This window comes from Buceros rhinoceros, unplaced genomic scaffold (assembly GCF_000710305.1).
Source record: "Buceros rhinoceros silvestris isolate BGI_N320 unplaced genomic scaffold, ASM71030v1 scaffold31818, whole genome shotgun sequence".
Taxonomy (NCBI): Eukaryota; Metazoa; Chordata; class Aves; order Bucerotiformes; family Bucerotidae; genus Buceros; species Buceros rhinoceros.
The window spans coordinates 1-5,999 of NW_010429104.1; the positions used below are offsets into that span (position 1 = coordinate 1).

At 40.3% G+C, this 5,999-nt stretch overlaps 1 long non-coding RNA gene across 1 annotated transcript in view; it reads left to right on the forward strand.

Annotated features, from left to right (window-relative positions):
* Positions 1-1,976: 1,976 nt before the first annotated feature.
* Positions 1,977-5,999, forward strand: part of LOC104499074 — an 8,981-nt gene continuing 4,958 nt past the window's right edge. Inside the window, exon 1 of the long non-coding RNA XR_727834.1 lies at positions 1,977-2,055. This is a non-coding gene — a long non-coding RNA (uncharacterized LOC104499074). The remainder of the gene's footprint in view (positions 2,056-5,999) is intronic.

Below are 5,999 nucleotides of genomic sequence, written 5' to 3' on the forward strand. Positions count from 1 at the left end.
CTCTGGCAGCTGGGGCCGGGGAGAAGGGGTGGAGTCCTGCTTCCTTAGCCCCGGCCGCTCAAGCCCAGCCGGCCGAGCTGCCCTATGTGCCGCGTAAGACGCTTTGCACGAATTTGTGTGACTGATTTTTTTTCTTATTCTTTTTTAAATCAAGCCACGGCAACGTGTGCGTAGTTAGCAAATGCTCTCCTGTCACACTGGCTTTGTCTGCTTCCCCGAAACAGCCATAATGATGCTCTTCTGTCCAGTGCCACCAGTTTGTCTGTCAGCTGAACCGTCATCATAATCTGAGCCTGTTGCAGAAGGGTGTAGAGGAAGTGGGGAGCATGTGTGGCCTTGTGTTAAGGTACAATTTTAGGAGAAATTACCCCCGGACTGGATACCGGCAAACATTCCCAGTGCTTCCTGAGTGTAGGTGTAGTTTGTTTGAAATGCAGCTGCCATCACTGATGGTTGAAACCCTTAGCTCTGCACAGGGCTGCAGGTCTACACAGAAGGAGGCGTTTGGATGACGTGATCGCTTGTCCTTTGGAAACAGGGGCAGATATAATAGCATGAGAGGAGCAGGAAGTGGCATCTTTTATGTGTCAGTGGCACTCCTCCTCCCTGACAAGGTACTAGGGCACATTTATTGCAAGTGTGGCTCCGTACAGGTCTGTGGGTCACAAGAGTAGCTTATGTTGGGACAAGTGATCAAGTACCCGCGAGTGTGGGAGAGATAAGGGTGCTGGTAACTTTTATCCTAGTTGCCTTGAACTGTGGATGAAGTCCCTGAGAAATGAGTCCCTCAGCCAGAAGGCTGGCTAGACTCAAAGTTGGAAGACGGGGAGGAAAAATAAGATAACTACTGACCCATTTCCTAAAAGATCTAGAAGTATTGTGATGACTTTTTATATCGGTTCTAATGAAAATTTGAAGTGCTTATCAGAATCGATACTGCTTATCAATACTTGGCAGTCTGCATTCCTCCTTCAGAATTCCGAACCGAGGGGAAGCAATGAAAACATTGAGAGGTAAATGGAACGCAGCAGAGAATATTTACTGGAGTACAGGCAATACCATCATATTTGGGAAAAATGGAAGGAAACAAAATAACTAGACTGCTTAAGTAGTAAATTAAGATTGTCCCGGCTACCAATATGATTTTAAATTGCTTTGAATGTTGAAAGCAAGCCCATCTATTTAATGAATTTACAAAATACCTGATTATGGGTTTTTTTGTGGGGTGGAATAAAAAGGCAGTATGTTTTTCTGCCTAGCTTGTCTTAAAGCCCTCATTCTGAATCAGTTTTCTAAAATTGTCATGGAAATTTGTAGCCAACCCTTCCCCTGAAGTAGCATGGGACAGAGATATTCTTTTTTCTTTCTTTTTTTTTTTCTAATAAAGTCTTTGAAAGGTTAATATGGTATATTAAGCCTTGCTGGTAGGTCATTGCCTGGTAACCTTTTTGCAGAGGAGATAGTTCAGGAGTCAGTGAAGGGTAGCATTACAGATGATTTTAGTTCGTGACCCCAACTGCTCTGGGGTGATTACTAGAAGTGATTACTAGAAGAACTGTTGCCAGTAATGGAAATTCTGCTTAACAAATGGCATCTGAGTTGGCCTTTTTCCAAGGCACTGTCCTTTTCATCAGAATTGAGGATGTGGGTGAGCTGCATCCTTGCCTCTGGATCCTGAATAGAAATGCAGATGTTTGCATTTGTTTCTCAAAAAAGGGGACTATGGGAGTTATCTTCTTTCTGAATTTGGAAGGAGACATTGAGTCTGGGAGGTATGTGAGGGGAATGTACCACTGCCTTCTAGTAACCTGAACTCACGATAAAGAATTACTCTGGACTTGTAAGATTTTTTTAAAATATCCCTGCTTTTCCATTTAAAGAAATACATGTGATCTTGAGGAATAACAAGGATTTCTGTCTGCTGAAAACTGAGTCAAAATTATGTTTCTCTTTTTCTTTTACCCCTTTCTTTCTAGTGGAACGCAGTAGCTCTGTGGGCTTGGGACATTGTGGTTGATAACTGTGCCATTTGCAGAAACCATATTATGGATCTATGTAAGTAAATGGTGGGGGATACAGTTAGCAGTTTTGACTTGTATGTGATGCACGGCCGAAATTTCCTCTGCTGAGGGTGTATTTCAGCAAAGGCAGCTTTCAGTTCGGAACTACGTCTTCGCAATGTGAAATTACTATGCTCTATTTTATGCAATGCTGAAATCATATGATCTGGTTTTGTGACCTCTATCACCGTACTGTTTTCCCCCCACCCTTTTCTTGTAAAGAGAAGAATCACTTGTTACCACATCTACAGACGAGATGCTGCTGCTGAGTGTATTTTGGATACAACAAAGACAAAAAGGAGTAATAAAAAAGAGCCAGGAGCCATTTGACTCCTCGTTCTACAAAAACTACCTTGCATAAGTTAGTTAATGTTATAGTACGGGGAATTTTTTAGCCACCTGGAGAACTAGTTGTTCATTTACAAAGGAAAATAATCAAATGTCCAAATCAAAACCAATGTATTGCTAGTATTGGTTTGATTTTTTTATGTGAAGTCACTGTTTCAGTCCCTTAAACTGATTTTAGTGAGTACAACACCGTTCTTTTCCCCCTCAATACTCACAAGATACTGTTGGCACTGTAACTGTCCACCTTGATTCAGTCATGAGGGACAGAAGACCTTTTAATACCCCAGATAGAAATTTACCTTATCTGTCTGTATTACTGAAATGCAGGGATTGTGGAAACCCCCAAAACAAGAGCAGGTACAGCTGCAGAGCCTGGGAATGGCCTATAGTGATCCCGTCGTGATAGTTCTGTAACTGGTTTTATGCAGTCACCCTTGGAACTACTGGTAATGGGAACTTACTAAAACTTACTTTACTAAAAACTATATGAAAATAAAAAAGATTCAGAAAAATGAGACCTCAAGTTCATAGTAACAACTAGTGAGAGATGCACCTGATTTTATGTCATATTTAAATACTAATTGCAAAACTACTTTCAGAAGGGTTTTTCTTTTAATAAAGGGAAAACACGCTGTAACACAGGGCTGAAAATGGGTTAAGCAAGTTCACTTCTTTTCTTTGGGACAGGTATGCTTGTATTTTGAGTCAGCTACTGCCTATCCATGGCTCAGTTTATTCTTGGTTTTTAGAAAGGGAAAGAATTTCACATGTCCATTATTAAAAAAAAAAAAAAAGATCCTACCAAAATGGGGGTGGGGTTGAGAGCGTTTGGGTAGATTAGGAAAAACCATGAAGGAGAAAGGCAGAGGTAACTTCTCTCTTTCTGAGCTGCTGAAGCATAACACATTATTGGTTTGGTTTTGAGCAATGTTATGACAAGCCTGGACTGTAAATGACAGACCAATATTGACAGTATACAGAGTAGAAGGGTATCTAAATTGGTGTTCCGAGATCATTGTTGGCTCTGGAATTACTTACTTCCTTGTTACAGATCATTAATGTTGTTAAACAACCCTTTAATTAGATTTTCAAACATAAGACGCGAAGCGATGGGGAATTGAGGAAAAATTAATAGAATGTGCAGGGAAGAACAACACAAGACTGAATTTGATAAAATGGAGCATACAAATGTCTCCCTCATGTAGCGATGAAAAGAAACCTTGAAAGGGAGAACAAAAGAGTGGTAAGTAACACCAGCCATGCTAATGGATGATTGTTAACATTATAAAATCAGGCATTAATGTTAAGGTGTCATGCAGTTCTCCTAGTCCATGTACATTATGACTCAGTAATAGTGTGGTCAAAGCACTGATGCTGTTACTGCAACGTGGGGAGTGTTAACCAAACACTACATTTAGTATAGTCGATTATCTTCTGGTCTAAAACGTGGAATGTAGTATTGTAGTAAGGTAACCAGTGTAGTTTTGAGCTGTGCATAATGTACCATCAAAATACTGTCCCCTTTCTTTTGTAGTAAGATGCAAAGTACCACATTTGATATTCCATCTTCACAAAGATAGATACGTAGCATCGAATTCAAAGAAGAATCTCAGGATGCTTAACAGGCTGAATGATTTTGGATTTATGAGAAGCCCAAAAGAACAGAACTAAGTATATATCGTTTGCTAAGTCATAAGTAGGAGTAGAAGATGATAGCTGTGTACATATATTTTGAGAGTGTGATACTAACAGGAAATATCAAGTGTCTTACATGGGAGTTATTAGTAGAAGGACTCATATGATATTTTGAGGAGGAACTTGGGGTAAGTATTTAGTAAAATCTGCAGATAATTCCAAAGAAACTTGAGAGAATTGCAAGGGGAAAATTCTGAATTCCTCTGAAGTTTGAGAATAGAAATGCTCATTCTGCATTTTTGGGAAATAGACTGGACTAGACAAATATTTCATTTGGAAGGGACCTACAGTGATCATCTAATCTATCTGCCTGTCCAATTCAGGGCTAACCAAAAGTTAAAGCATGTTGTTGGGAGCATAGTCCAAATGGCTTTTAAACACTGAGAGGCTTGGGGCACTGACCACCTCTCTAAGAAGCCTGTTCTAGTATTGGACCACCTCTTGGTAAAGAAATACTTCCTAAAGTACAGTCTAAACCTCCCCTGGCACAGCTTTGAACCATTCCCATGCATGCTATCACTTGAGTCAGGAAGAAGAGATCAGCACCCACCACTCCACTTACCCTCCTCAGGAAGCTGTAGCAAGCAATGAGGTTACCCCTCAGCCTCTTTTTCTCCAAACTAGATAAACCTAAAGCCCTTATCCACACCTCATAGGACAAGTAGCAATTGTATGTCAAGTTTATTAGCCTGGTTATTTGTTTTTTGACTGTGTTTTCCGAGTGAGTATACCATGTGCTGTGTTAGCCAAGCTATGTGTATTTATTTCTCTTGTTCCCAACAAGTCAATCTCTTCATGACACAATTTTAGAAGGCAAAATGTAAAAGAGAAAGGGGAACCTCTGCAATGGTTACCCTTGCTTAAGCAGAAGCCACTTTGAAGAGCTCTTACCATCAAGTTTATCAGTGCAGTGGGCTGTTCCTGTAGCTCTGAACAAAAGACATGTACTTTACTTCTGTTACCTGCTGTAATGGCTCCTTAAATCTTAGGTGGCTTTTCTTGTTAGGTAAATATACAAAAGACTTCTGCTATAGAAAACGTATAGGAAGAGGGATGATTCTAAATAGCTGCCAAGATTCAGAAGTTGCCATTGTATAATACACATTTCTATAACTCCCCGCATTGAAATACTTCCATTGCATCTTCCACAATTATTTACATGTATTTCAGGTTATAGCTGTACCTTTCTGCCCTCACCTCCAGATACTCTGTCAAAATCAAGACAACTGAAGAGTGGTTCAGTATTCCTCTAGTACCTGTTACTGTCTGACTCTTACTGCTTCTTTTGGGTCAGCAGGAGTAAATAGCTTCTCTTCCCTTCAAAAGCCAGAATCATCAGCTTTCATTCTTTGTCAGACATTGCTCGTTCGTTTTCTTTCTTTGTTGATCTATTGCTCTTTTCTGAAATGAGGCAAGTAGGAGACCAAAAAGTGCGTCAGCTTTTGGGAGGTCCTTTTTTGTCAGCCAAAGGTGGTAATGCCAACGCTAGTCTCCAGCCTGTTTGATGAGGGAGTTAAATCTGGATGTCTTGTTGGAAGGGCCTTATATCACCACCAGAGAACTCCTCCTCAGCTATTTCTGCAGAAGGTTATCTGTCCTCTTCAGCTTTTGGGACTGTCAGGTTTTAGACTGTATTTTCTTGTCAACGGGTGTTTCAATAACACTAAAAATTAATTTCAGTGCTGCTTTTCTTTTTCTTACCTAAACCACCTTTCTTCCCTCTCACTTTTAAAGCCTGGGAAAAAAAAAAAGGAATTGTGTTCCGGAGCATACAGCTCACAGGTTAGGGCCGCTTAGAGAGTTAAAAACCAAAGAAATATAAAAAGCAAAATGACATAAAAATGGGCTAGATGATCTTCAGATCTGATATGCCCAGTAACCTGTTTCCATCAGGGA